Consider the following 23,090-nt stretch of genomic DNA (forward strand, 5'->3'; position numbering starts at 1 on the left):
GACCCATAAGCACACGACCCACCAGCAGATCATTTGGAGTCATATTTAACCAATCCTTTATTTCATGTTAGAAAACTTGTCAGTTTTGGAGTATGGAAATGGAAATGTCGTGTGGCTAGGACCTCCCGTCGGGTAGACCGTTCGCCTGGTGCAGGTCTTTTGATTTGACGCCACTTCGGCGACCTGTGCGTTGATGGGGATGAAATGATAATGATGAGGACAACACAACACCCAGTTCCTGAGTGGAGAAAATCTCCGACCCAGCTGGGAATCGAACCTGGGCCCTTAGAATTGACAGTCTGTCACGCTGACCACTAAGCTACCGGGGGCGGACAGTTTTGGAGTAGATGAAATATGATGTATTCTTAAGATTTATCTCACACCATGAGATGAAATATGATGTATTATTAAGTTTTATCTCACACCGTGTGTCCACCTAACTTCAATTTTAAAAAAAAAGGTTTCCAGCATGTCTAAAATTTGGTGAAATCATCAGAAAATGCATTTTTGTGAACTGTCAGTATACAGTTCAATAATTCACTGTCGCATATAGAACTAAAATGTCATGCAACTCTTCAAGAACATACTGATGCGAAATCCACATTTGTACGCTAAATAGTTTGTCTGTTTGACTGAGTTGCGTGAAACTTAAGATTATGCATGTGTTCTGTGTCAAATGCACCACATGACACACACTGAGAACCTTCTCAAGAAAGAGGTGAGATAGTGAAAAGGAACTTCCTTCGCATAGAATATGCTTCAAATTTTTTATTCATAGACAAATGAGAACTTTCTCAGAGAATCTTCTTTAACCCTGAGAATATCCCAGAGAATGTTCTCTTTTTTGTCCATACAACTACAGGTGTAGGCCACATGTAGTATATTGCCATCTCCCCATTCTAGCAGCAGGTACTGCACTCATATGAGATTTTTCATTTTCAGTCAACAGCAGCCTGCTCACCTCTTGTGTTCGCATGGCCCACAGCGGTGTTAAATCAGGGCCAGTCATTGTGCTGTAGTTTATGGTATGCAATGGTGTCTTGTGCTTCAAGCCTCTGAACTCAGTGAAAAAATTGAATTAATAAGGACATTACAATATCTTCTGGGCAAATGATTATGGACTCTTGCAAGGTGAAGAGCGAGAAGCAGAGGAGCAAGAATTAAAGAAAGCACTGTTAAGCAACATGACTCAATTAAGTATTCATCATAAGGAAGCAGAACTACACACCTGAATAGTTTTCCCCAACATTTTCACAATGAATATTTTGTTTTCAAGAAGAACAATCAACTAAGTACAGTTTCACTGAAGGAGAGTTTATAAAGACATGTTTAGTTTCCGCCCATGAACATATAACTCCTCAAAGATCTGAAGAGATTCAGAAAGTTAAATTGTCTATCTTCCATTCAAATATTTGATGCAGAATTCAAGACATAGCATACATTTGATGTAGGATAATGGTTCTTGCAAAAAACTTTGCTGTAGTTTCTTTGAATGAGTGCATAGATGTCTCTAATGTTACTTGGCTAGTAATTTACATTCCTGCAGTAGGTAGTGGTATCATCATCACAGAAGACCGTACTACACGGGCAGATATTCTCATGTTTATGCAGAAGAATATTGACAATATGGGTCTACATTGGAAGAATCTCACTTCTTTGGTAGACAGCACACTGGCTATGATTGGCCAAAATATCGGTTTCATGGCACTTGCTAAAATCGATGCTCAAATTCCATATGAAATTTTCGCACTGCATTCTCAACCAAGAAAATCTGTGTACTAAGAGTGTGAACATGAAGGAAGTGGTGAGTGTGGTGACTCAAACAACAAATTTCATCCACAGTCATGTTCTCAAACATCGCCAGTTCCAAGCCTTTTTGGAGGACATGGCAAACATTTATGGTGATATACGCTGGCTGAGTTGAGGTAAAGTCCTTGTGAGATTTTTTTAAATTTCATGGGGAAGTAGATATATTTATGGATATGAGTGTTATGATGATGATGATGATGAGTGTTATACCAGCAGAAGAAACAAAAAATTAATGGTGAATCGCAAACTGACCTTCCTCTGTGGATGTCTTGAATTTTACATTGCAGGATAAGAACACATCAATTTCGGAAATGCATGACTGCATTCTGGAGTTTAAGATGAAACACTCTTTGTGCAGTAGACAGCTAATTTCTCCAAGTTAGTTTGTTTCATGTTACATGGATCATTTGCATAAATCGTAATGGTGTGGAACAGGACATTTTATGTTCATATTATGAATTAATTTGCAAATATGGCTACATGCTGAACATTAATCTAGATTTTTCATCATCACTGATTGATCACAGTGTGTGTGTGTGTGTGTGTGTGTGTGTGTGTGTGTGTGTGTGTTCACAAAATGTTTGAAAGAACAAACACTGTCACTGACAAATACAGCTGTGGCAAACATTGTGAAACAGATTCGCATATTGGGACTATATACTGATGTCAGCTTTTTTTAACACTTGAAAATTTGTGCCTGTCCAGCACTCGAACCCTAATTTCCCACTTACTGTGAGTGGTCAACTTAACCACTGACTATACCCCCAGGACTGATCCAAACTTCCACATGGCACACAATCACAACCCTTATGCTCGCAAAATCTGATTACCTCACGTATCGCATACAGCTGACTTCAATATTTAGTCACAATATGCAAATCTATTTCATAGTATTTGCAACAGCTGTAAATGTCAGTCCCAGTATCTCTTCCTTCCCTGTGCATGCACCACGAACTGTGTGAGCATAAGGTTGTGACCAAGTAATGTATGGAGTCTGGATTGGTCCTGGAGGTGTGCTCCAACAGGTGAAGTGGTTAAGGCAACAGCCTGTGATAAGCAGGAAATCCAGGTTCGAGTCTCAGTCTAGCACAAATTTCCATCTTGCAAACAGCTGACATCACTGTAGAGTCCCAATATGCGAATCTACTTCATGTAAGAATTTTTTAAATTTTTTATTAAATATACAGGTATGCACGAGTTCCTACAAATCACCTTTTACACATCACATTAATAGAAATTCTTATATTGAAAACATTTTATACCATTGGGAAAGTTAACAAAATCTTTAGTTGCAGCACTGTGATTGGTGCTAAGATCAACCTAACACCTAACTGTAGAGTAACGAACACCTTTTTTCTTCTCGTATTGCATTTATGAACGTCATTGTTCCTTTTTAACTGCAATGGATTATCTACTACTAACTTCATCAGGGAATAAATGTACTGTGAAGCAGTAGGCAGAATGCCTGACTCCTTAAATTTATGTCTACAAGATGGTTGTGGCTGAAAACCACATATTATTCTTACAGCACATTTTTGAGGAATGAAAATTTTCTTCCTGAAAGATGAGTTATACCAGAACATTATTCCATATGACATTATTGAATGAAAATATGGCAAATTTGTCAACTTACTGATTTGTCTATCCCCTAAGATGTGCAATGATTTAAAGTGCAAATGTGGTTGAACTAAACTGGTTGGAGAGTTCCAAAAATGGTGCTTTTTCCAGTTTATATTCTCACTGATATGAAGACCTAAGAATTTGGTAGTTTCCGCCCTATTTATTATTTCTTCGCCATGTGTTAACACTCACCATTGGTGTAGTAACCATAGATGCAGAGAGCAGAATATGTTGGTCTTTAGAATTGAGGGTGAAACAATTCACAGAAAACCAGTCAGTGATACTTTTGAGAAGACTAACATTTATTGTGTTGTTGTTTGTATGCTTGGATTGATTACAATGCCAGTGCCATATTCAAAAAGAAATAATTTTGCTTATTGTATAATAGATGGAAGACCATTTACATATTCGAGAAACTACAGCAAAACTCAAGATTGACCCTAGGGGAATCCTGTAGGTAATTTCTCCGCTCCCCTCCCTTATCCTCAACCACTCGTTCACCTCAATCCTCCTTTCCCCACTATATGCTGCCATCAGCCAGTCAGTTGCTCAGTGCCGTGGAGTGAGCACTAGCCAACTCACGTGAGCAGACTTGTAAAGATTTTCCTTCCTCTCTCCTCACACTGAATTTAATTCTTACCTGCAATGGAGAAAAAAAGAGAGAGAGCAAGGAATCACTCTAGTATTTGTTGGAGCATTTCCACAAAATTATAGGACTGTATTGGAAAATGTGTATTGAAATCATCCTCTCTTAATATAAAACCATAGAGAGTTAGTGATATGTTATATTAGTTAAATTTATTTAGATCTTTTAAAAGGCTACAGGAAAGGCTGACATTTTATGTAGAAAATAAATGGAAGGGTAAACACATGAGTGATTGATAATCTAATCTAATCTACACCAATGGGAGCTTGAACTCCCAAAGGGCATTCCAAACAATACCAACATTACAATATTTATATTAAGACCTACCAGTACATATTGTTTTACAATCTTTCTGAAGTCTACAAATGTTGATGCAAGACATTAAGCAAAGCAGCACTATAGAATTTTACCAAGCAAAATGATTCCCTAAAGTCTCAACGGACCAGTACAATTAGTTATGCTAAATAAACTGTGAGCATGCAACAGAACAATTTGTGAAGTCAGGAATGAAGTATTTAATTTTTGCTTTACAATGTATAGACATGTACCAATTTCTCAATGTAGTACCATCTTCAATAATCTCAAAACACTTTTGTTCCTTAGATAATTTTATTCCGTTTCAGCTGACAAGTGACTGCATTACTTCCCGTTTGTCCTGAGCAGCTAACTACCCTTGTCTATCTCTCATACCTTATGACACAGCATACATTTGTCAGATGCACACTTCGCTTGGTTGAGCTACAGTGAGCTTTGCTTTGCAACAACTAATAATGTTTAATTACAACCAACCCACCCTTTCCTTACCTTCCTAGCTTACATATAGTTTGTGTGGTTACACTCTTCACAAGACGTGTACAAAGAATAAGAGAGATGACAAAACAGACTGCAGACAAGACATCCAAAGGAACACATGTCCTCCTTAAAACTACTGCCTCTAGCTACATTACATGAAAAATCTGATACTTCTGCATTCAACATTGAGCATTCTTACAAATTTCTGCACAAAAATGCACAATACTCACTCTTAATAAGAGCATTAAAAGAAACAATTTGTAATAAAATGATGTAACACATGGAAACTACATGGGTCAGGTATAAATGTACCTCACTTTCTATTAGATACAATGAGAAACTCATGAAAACATACATGAAGAGTAGCAAGTACGTTCCCTCTGGTTGAGATACAGAACAGGTGGTACCAAACAGGGCGCCAGTCCTTTTAGAGTACATAAGTTGGCAAAAAGTATGTTTCACACGCTCATGGATGGGTAGTTTCAGTTAAACAATGAGAAGCAATATGAGAGAATGTATTCCGAGCACCAAAATTTAAACCATTCGCCATTCTTTGTAGATATTTTGTAATGATAATGCATTACAAGAGGCTGTATTTACATGATCACCACAGCTCCCTTCCTTTTTCTAAGAAAGAGAATTGTGATGGCAGAATGATCTGTGATGTAGCATGACGACTAGTTTAGTTCAGAGGGTGACTGCACAGTTGCGAGTTGGCAAAGTACAACACAACAATCTCTACTACAAGTAACAGTTTAAGTAATGATTAAGACTGCATATTGTGAGCCACAAAATTACTTTTGGTGTTACGTCAAATACCTTGAGATTTTTCTTAACTGCAACTACCTGGTTATATTCAAGTCAAGATTTAGCTGAATTATTTAAACTCCTTGCTGCAACACTGCAGATTGCCTGCTTCTATACAACTGGTTTCTTAAAACCAGCTGTTTATATAGTCCTTTACTTAATCATCATCATCATCATCATCATCATCATCATTTAAGACTGATTATGCCTTTCAGCATTCAGTCTGGAGCATAGCCCCCCTTATAAAATTCCTCCATGATCCCCTATTCAGTGCTAACATTGGTGCCTCTTCTGATGTTAAACCTATTACTTCAAAATCATTCTTAACTGAATCCAGGTACCTTCTCCTTGGTCTGTCCCGACTCCTCCTACCCTCTACTGCTGAACCCATGAGTCTCTTGGGTAACCTAGCTTCTCCCATGCGTGTACCATGACCCCACCATCTAAGCCTGTTCGCCCTGACTGCTACATCTATAGAGTTCACTTCCAGTTTTTCTTTGATTTTTTGATTTCCTCATTGTGGACACCCTCCTGCCATTGTTCCCATCTACTAGCACCTGCAATCATCCTAGCTACTTTCATATCCGTAACCTCAACCTTGTTGATAACGTAACCTGAATCCACCCAGCTTTCGCTTCCATACAACAAAGTTGGTCGAAAGATTGAACGGTGCACAGATAACTTAGTCTTGGTACTGACTTCCTTCTTGCAGAAGAGAGTAGATCGTAGCTGAGCACTCACTGCATTAGCTTTGCTACACCTCACTTCCAGTTCTTTCACTATGTTGGCATCCTGTGAGAATATGCATCCTAAGTACTTGAAACCGTCCACCTGTTCTAACTTTGTTCCTCCTATTTGGCACTCAATCCGTTTATATTTCTTTCCCACTGACATTACTTTCATTTTGGAGATGCTAATCTTCATACCATACTCCTTACGTTTCTGATCTAGCTCTGAAATATTACTTTGCAAACTTTCAATCGAATCTGCCATCACAACTAAGTCATCCGCATATGCAAGACTGCTTATTTTGTGTTCACATATCTTAACCTCATCCAGCCAGTCTATCATTTTCAACATATGATCCATAAATAATATGAACAACAGTGGAGACAGGTTGTAGCCTTGTCTTGCCCCTGAAACTACTCTGAACCATGAACTCAATTTACCGCCAACTCTAACTGCTGCCTGACTATCCATGTAAAGACCTTTAATTGCTTGCAAAAGTTTGCCTCCTATTCCATAATCTCATAGAACAGACAATAACTTCCTCCTAGGAACCCGGTCATATGCCTTTTCTAGATCTATAAAGCATAGATACAATTCCCTGTTCCACTCTTAACACTTCTGCATTATTTGCCGTAAGCTAAAGATCTGGTCCTGACAACCTGTAAGAGGCCTAAACCCACACTGATTTTCATCCAATTGGTCCTCAACTAATACTCGCACTTTCCTTTCAACAATACCTGAGAAGATTTTACCCAAAACGCTGATTAAAGAGATACCTCTGTAGTTGTTACAATCTTTTTCTGTTTCCATGTTTAAAGATTGGTGTGATTACTGCTATTGTCCAGTCTGATGGAACCTGTCCCGACTCCCAGGCCAATTCAATTACCCTGTGTAGCCATTTAAGACCTGACATTCCACTGTATTTGATGAGTTCCGACTTAATTTCATCCACCCCAGCTGCTTTATTGCACTGCAATCTATTGACCATTTTCTCCACTTCCTCAAATGTGATCCTATTTCCATCATCATTCCTATCCCATTCTACCTCGAAATCTGAAACATTACTGATCGTATTTTCACCTACATTGAGCAACTCTTCACAATATTCCCTCCATCTGCCCAAGGCATCCACAGGATTTACCAGCAGTTTTCCTGACCTGTCCAAAATACTTGTCATTTCCTTCTTACCTCTCTTTCCAAGAGTGCTAATTACACTCCAGAATGGTTTTCCAGCAGCTTGATCCATGGTCTCCAACCTGTTTCCAAAGTCTTCTCAAGATTTCTTCTTGGATGCTGCAGTTATCTGTTTGGCTTGGTTTCTTTCTTCAACATAACTTTCTCTGTCTACCTGAGTTCTAGTATGTAGCCACTTTTGATACGCCATCTTTTTCCTTTTACAGGCTGCCTTGACTGTGTCATTCCACACTAGTGCTCCAAGACATTCTTTAGCCACTTCTAGTACTGCGCCCCTGTACCTTGTCCATTCCTTTTCCAATGACTGTAATTGACTACATTCAACTAACTGGTACCTTTCTGAGATCACTGTTATGTACTTGTGTCTGATTTCCTTATCCTGAAGTTTCTCCACTCTTATCCTCCTACACATGGACCTGACCTCCTGCACTTTCGGCCTCACAATACCAATTTCACTGCAGATTGAATAATGATCAGTGTCATCAAAGAATCCCCTGAATACACGTGTGTCCCTCACAGCCTTCCTGAATTCCTTACTTAATGTGGATTAAAATTATAATCATATATGACACAGCAATATTTTATTGGCCATTGTACAAAACACTTGATTACTGCCGTAAATAAATCTTCAGCATCATATCAAATCCAGTCCAGTCAAAGAAAATAGTCACATCCAGGGTTCTATCATACAACATATAGAGACGGTAACTACTACTACTACTACTACTACTTCTCTCTCTCTCTCTCTCTCACACACACACACACACACACACACACACACACACACACACACACACTTGTGGAGAAGATTTAACACAGCACAACTGCATGAAGCATTTATATACATTTGTGCGAAATCAAATGATACCACTGTGGTTACACCAGTTTCATATTTCTAAAACTGCAAAGAAATGCCTTTACATGTGTAGATACAACCAGCAGTAAAAGATTGTCACTTTCAGAGGAATAAACAATATCCAAATAAAACGGAATATATGAAAGACACTCAGTAAAATTACAATATACAAGTCTGTACAGAAATTGTAAGATATACAAAATTCTTATAAACAGAAGTTAGTACACCATAAAAATCTTTATACAGACAGTGTGTAATGACATCTACACACAACTGTCAGCCATAACTGTAACTGATGCCACAACAGGCAATGGGAAAAGAACACTAACATTGTTTCCCTAATATATACAGATGAAATCTAATTCATAACACAATATATTGTTGTGTATTTAGCATAGCCACAGGGGCATTTCTTCTAGCAGTGTCTTCTTTCCTGTTAACTGTATCAGTTCTTATTGTGTATAATAATAATAATAATAATAATAATGGAAATTCCTCACAGAGCAATACATAAAATAAGGGAAAGGCAACCAATTACCTGTAGCAGATCAACACGTGAGAAAACAGTAATACCCAAGAGAAACACCAAATTTGGTTTATGTTAAAGCCTGGAGTGCCACAATGGTTGGTGCTTAGACCTTTATTGTTTCTGTTAATGATTAATGATCTGCCTTTATTCACAAATTCTCACACAATATTGTATGCCAATGACAACTTTTCTGAATGAAAGCTCAGACCTTGCCACACTGAAAACATTGACCAAAAATACCCTTGCTCAACCTTCATTATGGTTCAGAGCAAATGGTTTCTTGCTAAACTAAAGTAAAACCCAGGAACTTTAGCTTGAAGGAGATTCCTAACCACCACGAATTAAGAGTCCATTAAATTTTTAGGTGTTACTATTGACAGCAAACTGACCTGGGAACTACACATCAACAATATATACTGGACATACTTTCAAGAGTTTTTCAAGAGATGTTTCACACAATATGGCGTTGATAGGAAAGTGTAGTGACACTTAGCTCTCATCAAAAAGGCAAAAAACAAACAGTTATTTGTGTAGAGAATTCAAAAAGTAAGTGATGAAAGGTATGTTGTGTATAATGTGCAACTACTGGCTACACGAAAAGTGCGTGAAGGTAAACCTGAAGTTCATCAGTGATGATATTTAGTAGACATGCCAAGTTTGTTTGCATGCTGAAACGGCTGAACTTTTAAATACAGTAGACTAAAAAATAAAGTTATAAAACTGCTACAAGAAGATATTGAGGCATTAAAAAACAGAAAATACAAACATAAACAAAGAAAATAATAGGTTAATACGTGAAAAGCAGCTCTGGGTGTGCGAAATCTATCAAACAGAATCACAAGCCTCAAAAAATGAAACTCCAAAGAGGCTAAAAAATGACATTGACACTGTAAAAACTGAACTATTTGAAGCAAGGAAAGAAAATTATACACTAATATAAGAAAAGCAGTGCTGTGAGAATGAAAACCATCAAAAACAAATAGAAGAACGCGAAATTACGCGTGAATATACAAACTCAAAAAACAATAATATATCCCCTGCTCCATATGCAGGCTCGAACTTGAAAAACAAAAATATACCCAGTGTCTCCAATGAAGACACGAAAAAGTCAACAGGTCTAACATCAGCAGATAAATGTAAGTGGAGGACTGTGATATACATCAAAAGAAAAAACATGCCCACTGCTGTACAAAATAGCGAGTGTCTAGTAATAGGAGATTCGCTATTGAAAAATATTGCTGTCCCCAATTGCGAAATCTATGTGTGATCTGGGATTAGAGTGCAACAACTCGGCGAACATTTCAAAAATATTGCAAAACAAGCAGCTACATAACAGGACACTGAACACAAATGATTTGTGCTGCAAGAAGTCTTTATGAAGGACCCAGGCTCATACTTAGCGGAATCGTAAAAAGGAGGTCAGTGAGTGACAAATACATATCCAAAATAAACAGTGCCATCAAACAAATTCCTGTGTGAAAATTGTCTGGGAAAGGATGGCACACATTTAAATAGATTAGGTGCAGTAACATTCAGTAGAATGTATGCAGATATTTGTAAAATCATTAGAAACAAAGGAAACTAACACTGTATAGTGGGAGTGAAAAATCAGGAAATTTGATAGCCACAAAAAACAGTGATAACAAAAAAGAATATAGGACAAAAACAAACATAGGATCAGGAATTCAATTATAAGAATAATGCACCAGAATATTGAAACTCCTGACATTCTAGCTCTGACAGAACATGGCCTAAATGAGCATGAAATTCTAAATCTTACTGTTGCAAATTACAATGTAATAGTTAGATAATACAGGAAGAATAGTAAGGTTGGTGGAGCTCCTATACTAACCCATAACAATACAAGCAGAAACCATATAAACAGCCTTGACTTATGTAAAAAATATAACACTGAAAATGTAGTTGAAGTAACAGGCCAAAAAATAGTTTCAAGTAGCTCCTCACTGTACACCTCAAACATCTACAGACCACCAAATGGGTGCATAGAAAGTTCATGGGAAACATAGGAGAGCTCTTACATACCATCCTAAGCAAGAACTGTGCACTTGTACTACTAGGTGACCTAAACATAAACACACTGCAAGACACCAATGACAGTAGGGAGCTCCTGAACACGATGAAAACAATGCAATAGCTACTCCAACACGTATAACTGCAAACTCCTGTCCTCAAATAGATCACATCTTGATAAATTTAAGGGACTTTCACTACAAAAGTGAAGTTATAGCAACGGCCCTGTCAAACCATGATGCATAAAAATATGTCTACATCGTATCACCACAAATGAAATGGCACAAAAAGGGGAGGGGGGGGGGGGGGGGGGGAAGAGGCTTAAATGAACAAAACTTAACAGCCCTTAGGATAAAACTTGAAAAAGAAGGATGGGAAATACTACAAAAAGAATCTCCATCAATGGATCATAAAGTGACTATTTTATTGACACACTTTCCTACCATCTCAATATTACAAGCCCAGTAACAAAAACTGAAGCCAAAACCACAAATAAAAACAAAAAGTGGATAACAAAAGGCATTTTGGTATCTAGGAACAAGATAAAAATGATGCACAGAATATATAAAACTGGCATCGATGAAAACTTTAAAGAGTACCACAGAAAATATGAAAGAATATATGCTAAAGTACTGCAAGCAGCCACATGACTAGAAGTACATAAATAGTGCTGATAATAGAAGCACGGCTTGTTGGTCTATTATAAATACAAATCTCAAAATAGAGCTCATGATCAGAAGAAAAAAACTGAACAGAATAAAATCATAAATCTCTTCAATGACTATTTTGCCACAGTAGGCCAAAAACTAAGAGAAAACAAATAACAATAAATACAATAACATGGAAAACATTTTTTAATCCCCAGGGAAAAACAATGGCACTTATCCCAGTGACAGAAGAAGAAATACGAAAGATAATAAAAAATCCAAAACAAACAGTCATGTGGAACTGACAGAATATCAAGTATAGAAATTATACACTGTATGCAGGAACTCAAAAAATCCATCACGCAACTAATCAATTCATCTTTCCTGGAAGGAACTTATCCAAAGTGCTTAAAGACAGTACCGATAAAACCAATACATAAAAAGGGGAATGAATACGATCCAGAAAATTCTAGGCCTATAGCTCTTTTACCAGTCATATGAAAACTATTTGAACAAGCTTATGCACAGACACACTCTGCTTTTTGATGAAATAATCGACATGAATCAGTCTGTCTTCCAGAAAGATAAATGCACCATAGACACAGTAATAGATCTCATAGAAAAAGTCATAACAAACTTTGACTAAAAATAAATGTGTAGGAGTTTTTATGGATCTAACAATGGCATTTGACTGTAGACCACAAAACTTTAGTAGAAATATTAGGAGTACATGACATAAGAGGAAATGCCGGAGACTGGATTCTCTCGTATATGACGAACAGGAGTCAATATACTAAAATTACAAAAATTACTGGCGAAAAAATAAGATCTAAAGCAAGAACTTTACAGTTCTCTGTGCCACAAGACTCCATGCTTGGCCCAATACTCTTCATTCTATACACAAATCACATCCCAAATATGATTAGTATTCATATCTACGCAGATTACAAAACTCTTCTCTTCAAGGATAAAGACACAGAAAAGCTAGAAATAAAAGCCAATGTAGAAGTAAATAATACCATTAGAAGATTTACTGAATTAAACCTACACAACAATATTATTAAAACACTTTGTGTAAACTTAAAACTTCGAAACTTTCACAGTGAAGATATCAATGTATGCATAGATGAGCGCATAGCAGAGAACACCAAATAAACAAAATTCCTTGGAATAATTATTGATGAAAATGTAAACTGGGGTAAGCATGTAGAATATATAAGGAGGAAACGCGGCGCAAACCTATATGTGCCGCACAAACTCACCTACCTAAAAGATACAGGCATTATGAAAACAATATACTACGCATTAATTAATACGACATTAAGTTACAGCATAATTTTGTGGGAAGGTACCTCGAAAACAACCATTAATGAAGTATTTAAATTACAAAAAAAGAGGCATAGGAATGGTGGCCAATCTTAATGGAAAGATTCATGTACACCAGCATTTAAAGCTCACAAAATACTAACAGTACCCAGTATGTACCTACACGAACCCCTCTGCTGGACAAAATTCAAATATTCTGCCGATACTAGAGATAACACCACACAACACAACAATGACACAAGATAACGGAACCTCTTCCATGAGCCTACACACACACACACACACACACACACACACACACACACAAGCCATCATATGCTGGACCAAAAACCCTTGAAAAACTCCCTTCATTCTTGAAAGAAATAAACAATTAAAATATTTTCAAAAAAGTCTCAAAATTTTCTAACATAAAACTTATTACGGTGTTAATGAATTTATGTACACTACAGTTCAAAGAAATTGTAATATCATTATTGTATCAAAAGAAAAATTGTACAAAATCTAATTAAATAAGCAACAGCCCTAGAATAATTTTGTAACAAATTATATTCTTGTTAAACAGTAGACAGTAACAACTATGTACCTGTTGGTGCATGAAATGAAAATATATCTTGATCCATACAATGTACTTTGTCAAAGGATAAATAAATAAATAAAAATAAATAAATTTGTCTAATTTAAAAATATATGTTCCAGATAACTATGTCAGATCAGCATTTTTGTTTTCTTCCAAAGCAGTATGACACATGGAATTTTACTATGGGGTAGTAGCTGTCATCTAACTGACATTTTACTTTTGGAGGAGAAAGTATTAAGAATAATTACTGATTCCAGTAAATTTGAACACTGTAAACGTCTGTTCATTAAATTGCAATGTAAACCTATTCATTTATAATGTTCCGTTGCACATTAGAAACCATGTTTCAAAATTCATATTGAGAAGTGATATTCATACTAGAACATGTGTGAACATGCCACATCATGGACTATATAAATCACATAACTTCTACATAGTCCTTGGACTAACGATGTTTAACAGACTAAGCAGAGATTTTAAAGAATTACCTGTAAATATTTTAAAGCCATATTGTATAAACTATTAGTAAACAATCATTTTCACACGAATGATGATGAATTTTTGGAAGATAAAAGTACTGTTTTGTAACATTTGGTTTTTACTTTTACCGATTTCATGCAAACTGAAGAACACCGAGAGATGTATGCTTCTGACTTTATTGCAGTAATGAGCTGAATGACAATAAAATTTTATTACTACTATTACAGAACTCGCACTAGCTTTCGAGCACTATCTCTTTTTCCAACCACTGTACGCACATTAACAAATACATTCACACAGACACCCAAATGCACACACTTGTGGAGACAGCGAGTGCATACTATTGCTGGAAAACAAGCTAGTGCTCGAAAATTAGTGTGGATGCTGTTTTCTGTGTGTTACTATGCCCCAAACACTGGCCCACTGTAGGTAAGTGGTTGCCTTTCCCTTATTTACAGTAGTCTTTATCGTATCACAGCTTCATGCACACTGCCAAGCAGGATGCAGGCGCTCTACTGTATCGAGATGAAGAGTGTACGAAGTCTCATTTCACAACACTTTTCTTCATTTTACTCCACAATTATATATTACTGTTGCAGATATGTAACATTCACTATCACTTCTCTATCTCTATATGAAGATTATGCAAACACAGTATCATTTGACTTCGTACAAGTATCTCCAAGTGACTGATATACTGTATTAAGTATTCATTAGAGTTCTATGCACTACCTGTTTTACTGAATCTTTCTGGTGGTAGAATACTGACTGCTATGTACTTTATTTTATTCCAGGTACTCGCTCTGACATTTTATTATTTAAGCAACCTGTTGCAACACTTGATAACTGTCAACTTCAATCTCCTACGCAAAAAAACAAATGGAGACATCGAAACACCGTTGCACATAAAACAGGTACCATATAGCTATACTGAAACAGATTCAATGGACAGGTCAATGGAAGCATCCCATTCCACCCGTCTGCTTTGACATGTGACTTAAAGGTGTTGTGGTGTTTATGAGGTGGTTGTGTTTGTTGATGTCTTCTTGTGTTTCATGGTGCCCTCTGGTGGTTTGTGTGTGTGTGTGTGTGTGTGTGTGTGTGTGTGTGTGTGTGTGTGTGTGTGTGTGTGTGTTTGGAAGTTTTTTCAATGAGTTATCAATTTTTTTGTTTATGTGTTTAGTGTTTTCGTTAGGTGTCATTGGTTTGTTGTTTGTAGTGTGGTAAAAGGTTTAATTTGTGCATATGTGGGGAGGGCTGGCCAACCTAGTTTGCAGCACCAGAATTTATTTGTCAGTAATTCTGTCTATTCTTCTCGAGTTGTGACGTTTTGTGTATTGACGGTGTGCTGAATGTGTTTTAATTTATGTAGGGATGTTTCATTTGTGGATTTTTGAGGTTTTGATTTTATTTTTCGTAGTTGCAGATGTTGGTCTTTGGTATCAATAGTTGTGGTTGACCTATGTAGGTCACCAGAAATACCGAATCCCATTATCGTAGTTGTATGTGTCAGTGTTTTGATATCGTCATCTGTGGTTGACCTATATAGGTCAAGGGAATCTTCCGATTCCAATTTGCGTGGTTTCATTTGTAGGTATTGATGTTTTGGTATCGTTACCTGTGGTTGACCTATATACGTCAAGGGAAGTGTCAGCTTCCTGCAGATTTTGTTGGGTTTTGTAATTTTTTTGGTTTTCTTTATTATCTTGTATTTTGGGATTGTGGTGGTTTTTGACTAATATATTTAGCTTGTCCTCACCCTAAAGCCCCCAATTTCCCGCGGTTGTCCCATTAATGTGATTGTATTTTTGGAGGGAGATGTTATTGTCTTATATGAATCTTCGTGTATGTAATGACGTCATACGCACAACATTGGAGCCGCTTAGAATAGCCATTTCCGCCATAATGACGACGCCATAGGTCAAAGCAGACGGGTGGAATCTGACACTTCTGTAATCCCTCGTGTACTTCTGTTTATTCGACGCGCATGACAATCCGGCATTAAAACTGGTTCCTTAATAAAAAAAATTCTGGCAGAATTACACACAGATGTTCACAGCATGTATATCTGAACATACCTTTATTCCAGCTTTATGCTAATCCAATCACTGACTAGTCTACTATATCAATGAATTACTCTTCCTCATCTATCTTATACGAGTTCGGAGTTACTATACCAATGAAATAGTCTTGATCGTATGAGTTGCAACTGAAAAGTAGTGAGAGTGGAAATACTATGCACGTTTTGGTTATCATAGATCGACAGGCACAGATAACATTTTCTGCTTTCTGCAGATATAAAACACTCCCTCCACCATTGCTATCATCACTCCACCAGTCTTACTGACAAGTGTGATTTATCCTGTTAAACGCCTTTGAAAGTTCACACATGATTCCAATATGAGATTTTGGTATTTACTGACACTAGAATTATATTGTGAGTGAAAATGGCCTGCTCTGTCAAACCCCTCCGTCTTTTTTATTAAAAAATATCAAACTAGTAACTGTTGATGTGTTCTAACACTTTTACACATCAGTACCATTAATATTTGCGAGCAGCAAATTAGCTGGATGGCAACTGGGGAAATTAGTTTTGTTACCAAAGTGGTTTCACTATAGCAAACGTTACTCTCTCAGTGAGTAAAAGTTCATTTAAAAGGAACAGTCGAGAATATTGGTTAATACATAAATCACAGGAGAATAGTTTTCTTATAAAAACTGCTCCAAAAATCGAAATTTCTTTATAGCCTTCGCTCAGAAACCAAGGATGACCTACCCTCCGTATCATCAATATTGCTACGATTCACGAAGTAGTTTCATGGGTGACATGCATTGCACATATCATCATTAAATAAAAATTATGGCACATTTTCAGCGAGATAAATGCATTGTAACAAACGTTGGGCGTGTATTAGCTAAATACAAAGGTAACTGCACCTTTCCAACGAGATAAATGCAGAGAAACAAAGGAAAAATTCGATACCTATGTAATTCCCAACGGCGGAAGAATAAGTCAAACAACCATAACAAAAATCAAATTTTATACAAAACGAAGTTACAATTCGTGTACCCACCTGTATTTTACGATCATTAATCCCATTCAAACATATTTTAAACAATTTTCGACTTGTATACTACATACACAACACGCTCCACAAACAACATACACCAACCCACTTCTTATCTGCAATTAATCCTTTAAATTTGGTTCTAGTTTGTATCAAGCCGCGCAGCAATGATTGTACACTCAATAAGAATATCAAAGACTCTCTGCCTAGTGCCTAGCCTACGAAAGAACATTCAGCGGCCAGTGGCTATCCGAGATCACTGGGCTCCCCGGCCGCTATATAACAAATAAATATAAGACCAGAAATTCTGCGTTTACAACTATTCTTAAAAAATATTAACGAAGTGTCTGTGGCGGAGAGATCGGTTTAAATGGCCTGGACAGAGGCTCCTTAAGGAGCAGATTTCACAAATTAATTTACTTCACGAGTTACAGCGCGAACGCGACGATTTGCAAGAGTTTCACGAATGTTAACGGAGGCATATAAATATCTACTGATACTCGGAGCTCCTCATATTACACGTCAATAAAAGAGTATTAGGAGAGTAAAATGAACAGCTGAAAGCGACATAGAGTTCCTGGAGATAGGGAAGAATTTACAAAAATGTAGATTTTTCGACATTAGTGTTAAATAATCGCTGAGGGAACTGACACTTGATGCATGCTAAGCTATATACACAATCCAGAAGAACGATTTCATTAAGACAAGTGAAATATGTCCACTACCGGTATATAATATAACATTTGCATGAATTATAAACCTAATTTATATATTTTTAGATGTTTATTGAAGTCTATAAAGGTGTGGCCATCGAGGTTTCTTTTATTGCCTTTCAGAGTATCAGTATATGGGTTTTTTAATCCTATGTGTGAAGACTATGCTCAACCTGTTACAAACTTTTGCCCCAGAATTTAAAATTCCACTCCAAATTCCAGGCATGGCTTCATAATCTACTGGAAAGTTTTACTTTTAATACTGTGGGACTGAACTGTATAATTTACCTTTAATTCACGCATATTATGAACCATATATCGCATTATGGAGTAAATTTATTGAAGCACAAGTACAGGAAACTCTATGATATAAAGACCCTGCTGTTAGATACAGATTTATCAACATAACACACTGTTGTGACTGCACACTTCCGTAGAATAACTTGATCTACTTTTATTTTTATTTTATCCACACTGTCGCAAAATATTATACTGTAGGACAATATTCAGTGCCCCTAAAGAACCGACGTGGATCAAGCATTTTAAATTTCACCATGTAGATGTAGACAAGAAACAGTAGACTGAATAAACAGCTGACTCAGTCAAATTTCGCTCGTCACAGTGTTGCCATCTTGTGTCCACACACAGTAACTTTTCTCAAATCTTCAAGTCCAGCTTCCAGGTTTGAGCACATTCAACTCCTGTTGACACCAAGGCCATCTAAAGGTTCTCATGTCAATAGGGGCAAAATATTATTGCCATACAGCTGATTTAAAAATTTTTAGGGCGCTATTATCTTCTCATTACTTTCGCCTTTTTTACAGCACACTTTTAGTACCCGGTGAATGCTATAAACGCAACAATCGAACAGTTTAGTTATAGTAAAACCAGTCTTTATATTGCCACCCTGGGTCTTCCTGCCATTGGCGTTATTTTCTCTTTGTCCCCTTGTAACGTCTGTTCTTCAATTAATTGTTTACCTGCCATTACAAATTTCGTATGGATAACACTTCGCACATTTTTCGCTTTGGAACCACTACGACAAGCATCAACAGTAATTTTCAAATCGATTTATGGACAAACTACAACGTGTTCCAGCTTACACGCAATCGGTAGGATAAAGCTGAGTTCACAGATGCAACAAAAGTGTAGCCACAGTTTCCACATCATTACGAAATGTCGTATTCTTGATCTCTAGAACAAGTATTAATGTAATATAGTTACCATTCACACAGAATGCTACACAGTGCTACTGAGTTTCCAATATTTATGTATTTATGTATTTTTATTCATACTGTACAACAGTATTGGACAAATCAGGTTTACAACAATTTTGAAAAACTACATAAGTACAAGTTTCAAAATGACACAACTGCATGTGTTAGTAAAATGACTGATTTCTTCAAAACTAACCTTTAAAGTACATGCATCTAGGAAGAAAACATTGATATACATACATAATTACCAAAGAGTAAAGTCACTTTATGCTTTCAGAAATATTTTGCCTATTTGTACAGATACATATGAAACATAATACTAATTTTTAGCTTCAAGGTATTCTTCAACAACATACAGACAAATTTTAATCAAGTGGCGTTTTAATTCATTTTTGAAAACATACATGCTCTCCATTATCGTTGTATAGTTTGGAAAACTTTTTCATAGAAGGCATCCTGCTTTTACAGGCCGTCTGTTAGTTGATTTGAGTTGATTTCCTTCAATGTGATAATCCTTCTTATTTCCTGAGTTTATAATTAAGGATACCTCTGTTTAATGATGCAGGAAGCTTCCTTTTTACTTAAATCATGTATTTATAGAGGAGAGGTTCCACGCCTTGTTTGCATATCGTCTCTCTTTTTCATCAATCTTATTAATTTTTTATATTATTTCACGGTGTTAACGGGCCGAATAAGGTTATTCTGATGAGAGTATTTGTACTGAGAGCCCAAATTACTTTTCACTTGATTTCTATACTTGTTGGGAACTGTACACAGTCTTGCTTTTAGTTTTCTCTGTTACTTCCCTGTGTGGCTTTTTGCGAGGCGAGCACCAGAGGATGCGACACACTGCGTTTTCGTGGGGAGGCTGCGCTTCCGTGAACATGGAAAGGGTCGTACACTATGGGCTTGAGCGCCATGTTTCAACCATGAAGCGTTGAAATATTGTTTGTCTTTTTTGGCTTCATGCAGAAGTATGTGTGTGATTGAGTTGGACACCAGTCGTTCATTCTTAAATGTTACCATAATGAGAAGCTTGCGAGGCCAATAGGTTAACATTTTACTGCATCTTCGCACTTCGCCTTCTGGCATGTGTTCAACATGTGTAGGACTGTGCGAGTATGCCCATGAATGACAGTGGGTTCCCTGAGGATGAAACTGTGTTGCGTGTAACTTATTCGTCAATGTGAGTAAGATGTTGGCAAAGTCATAAGAAAAATTCCTCCATTCTTTTTATCATCAACTTCCAATTTAATCTGTCAGTTTTTTAGATATTTTGAAACCTGTTTAGAGAGATTCTTTTTGGGTGATTGATGCACTACCATTGTCAAGCGAGTCAACCACTACCAAAAAAAGTGCCTGGCAGGACGACCGAACTCGGTCGAGTTTCGCCTATTGTATTGAGGACGAAACGACCTGTGAGCCGTCTGAGTGTCGGCACAGTTTATGTGTTCATCATTCCGCTGCATCTGGAACAAAGACTGCTGGAGCCGACTGACTGTATTGTCTTCACGATTCTGAGAATTCTTGTGGACGGTACCCTGCTGGGTGCGACTGTCTGGCACCGGATGGCCGGTGGTGTTGGCATACTGTTTTCATAATCGGTCAGATGGCAAGTTCAGTGCCCCCGGCTAAATAGCAGAGGCACGATTGGTCAACTTAGACTGAGGCCAGTTGACGTCATAAAGCCCCACACGAAATTGGAGAGACCTGTGTCTATTGGCGCGAATGCTGTTCCGAGATAGTGTGGTGGAATTTTGGAATCAGCACTGAAAGCTGCTTCGCAGCTTTTGGGGGATAGTGGGAAGTTGAATAACGTTGCAGGGACGTGTGGCATTGGGGATCTGATCTTCGTCAGAATCGGATGGTCTTGCTTCTTAGTAGCACGTTTTCGGAATCGTTGTGGAGCATGACTTCAGCCATACTCCAGTTTCATTCTGCGACTTAAGACCCAAATTCTTACTCTGCGTTTTCACATCTGTACCGACAGGGCGAGTTTAGGCGGTTTTGCCGTATTTCTTCCTGGAGATACATTGTCATGCTACCAGGAGTTTCTGTGCTTCGGCCACACGAGCAGAACTTAGAATTCCCGGTGAACATTCAAGGCCACAGCTCGAAACAGAGTTGTTGCACAGCAGGAGTCGGCGCCTACACCAACAGAACGGTGACTACCAACGGCGTGCTGCAGGTTTCAGGACTGGTAAAGTATTTTGCGGCTCCAGCATTGTAGGACCTATCATTTTTATATTGAAGTCCTCAAAAGCAGGCGCGCTGACTTTGCTACAAGTCCACCATGTTTGCTTCTCCATGTGTTCCCATTTCACCTCTCATTACTAATCGTGATACTACATTATAGTCGGGGGAGTAATATTTGATTCATTAGTACCTCCAGTCTTATTGACAATCTATTGCATCACAGAAAGTAGGAGCCCCTTGTTCTCTAGCCAATTCTTATTCTCATAATAGTTCAGTATACCCTGTCCTTTAGCCTATGGTTTGTATCGACAATCAAGTACCTTTGCGTTCTGATTTATAATAAATCTCATTGTAATATTTAATCCGCATATCATTTCGCAGATAGATGCAGAATCCCATTTCCTTTCGTTTATTATGATAGAAATCCCTTTTTTACTGTCTAGATTACGATTTTTTATTAAATTATTGTGAGTATACACTCCTTATTTTAGCAACTAGCAGGCTCCATCATCAGTTCCTTTCATTACCATTGTGCACATAATTAACTGGGTGGTAGGTAAGGAGGGGTCAAGTGCATGTCTAGTTCTCACGTAAATTCACCAGAATTAAAGAGGTACAAACTCTTCTCCACCCTAGCACTTCGCATAGTTGTTTTACTGTTAATATATTTAGATCCTTAAATTTATTTTGGAAGGGATCTCTAAGAAATAATTTTGTTACCCACAGTACAGCCTTCTTTCGCAGCTTTAGTTCTCTTTATATGTGCACATTTGCAGAACTTTTCCAGACCACGGTGCCATATGATATTTGTCGGTGGTCTAGCCCATTGTTCATTGTTAGCAGTGTTTTTGTGTTTATTATCCTAGACATGTTTTTCATTAGAAATGTACTTGAACTCACTTTACGATATGATTTTCCTTGTTAAGTATCTACCCATTGTCAAGCCCAGAAATTCGTAAGTTTCTGTCTCTTTTAGATTCAGATTCTCCAAGCCTGACAGTAATACTGTTCAAGTCACGTGTTTTGTCTGCATGTATTTGCATATGTGTTGTTTTGCTTACATTTATAAAAATATTACAGTATTTCCTCTGAAATAATTTTTTCCATTTTCCATCTTTAGAGAAGCTTGCTTTTGTAAGTCGTCTCTTGAAATATTACTTGTAGTAAATGAAGTTTTTCTGAATGCGTAAAACAGTGTTCCCACCTACTTCACTGATCAGCTAGATCATTATGACCACATACCTAATAACCAGTATGACTACCTATGGCATGGATAGTAGCAGCAGCGCATCATGGCATAGAAGCAAGGAGGCCTCGGTAGGTCATTGGAGGTAGTTCGCACCACATCTGCACACACACACACACACACACACACACACACACAAGTGACCTAATTCCCCTAAATTCTGGGGAGGGGGTCGAAGAGCTCTGACTCTACATTCAATCACATCCCAAATGTGTTTGATTTGGTTCAGACCTGGCGAGTTGGGGGCCAGCACATCAGTTGGAACTCGCCACTGTGTTCTTTGAACCACTCCATCACACTCCGGACCTTCTGACATGGTGTGTTCTCTTGTTGAAAACTGCCACTGCCAATGGAAAACATGATTGTCATGAAAGGGTGTACGTGGTCTGCAACTAGGGTATGATACTCCTTAGCGGTCTTGGTGCCTTGCAATGGACCCATGGATGCCTATGTGAATGTTTTCCAGACCATAATGGAGATGTCGGCAGCTTGTCTACATACAGCAGTATAAGTGTCAAGGAGTATTCCCCTGGAAAACGATGGATTCCTCCTCCCCCCCTTCCCCGTCATCTCATTGGCATGATGGTGAAGATATTGGGTTTCATCA

The 23,090-nt window shown here is 37.6% G+C and overlaps 1 protein-coding gene across 13 annotated transcripts in view; it reads right to left on the minus strand.

The window, feature by feature from the left end:
- Positions 1-17,279, minus strand: part of LOC124717296 (longitudinals lacking protein, isoforms N/O/W/X/Y-like) — a 269,156-nt gene extending 251,877 nt beyond the window's left edge. For all 13 annotated transcript variants that reach the window (XM_047244123.1, XM_047244116.1, XM_047244115.1 and 10 more), the window contains exon 1: positions 17,118-17,279. The gene's annotated coding sequence lies outside the window, so the exon portion shown is untranslated. The remainder of the gene's footprint in view (positions 1-17,117) is intronic.
- Positions 17,280-23,090: the final 5,811 nt, after the last annotated feature.

The sequence above is a fragment of the Schistocerca piceifrons genome, chromosome 9 (genome assembly GCF_021461385.2).
Source record: "Schistocerca piceifrons isolate TAMUIC-IGC-003096 chromosome 9, iqSchPice1.1, whole genome shotgun sequence".
NCBI lineage: Eukaryota > Metazoa > Arthropoda > Insecta > Orthoptera > Acrididae > Schistocerca > Schistocerca piceifrons.